Genomic DNA, 303 nt, shown 5'->3' with positions numbered 1-303 from the left:
GAGCTAGGACATGGTTGGACTCACAACCTAAAGAAAGCCTGAACTCTTGGGAAAAGCTAGTCAATGTCTTCTTGGCAAAGTTCTTTCCACCTCAAAAAATTGAGTAAGCTTAGAGTGGAAGTCCAAACCTTCAGACAGAAGGAAGGAGAATCCCTCTATGAAGCTTGGGAAAGATACAAACAATTAATCAGAAAGTGTCCCTCTGATATGCTTTCTGAATGAAGCATCATAGGTATTTTCTATGATAGTCTGTCTGAACTGTCCAAGATGTCTTTGGATAGCTCTGCTGGAGGATCTCTTCAT

General features: G+C 40.9%; 1 non-coding gene across 1 annotated transcript; it reads right to left on the bottom strand.

The window, feature by feature from the left end:
- Nucleotides 1-105: 105 nt before the first annotated feature.
- LOC127740926 (small nucleolar RNA R71) lies at nucleotides 106-213 on the bottom strand. The gene has a single exon (XR_008001782.1). It is a non-coding gene; the product is annotated as a small nucleolar RNA R71 (small nucleolar RNA).
- Nucleotides 214-303: the final 90 nt, after the last annotated feature.

The sequence above is a fragment of the Arachis duranensis genome, chromosome 7, assembly GCF_000817695.3.
Source record: "Arachis duranensis cultivar V14167 chromosome 7, aradu.V14167.gnm2.J7QH, whole genome shotgun sequence".
Taxonomy (NCBI): domain Eukaryota; kingdom Viridiplantae; phylum Streptophyta; class Magnoliopsida; order Fabales; family Fabaceae; genus Arachis; species Arachis duranensis.
Note: the sequence above shows the minus strand (reverse complement) of the source record. Positions and strands in the feature narration are given on the sequence as shown.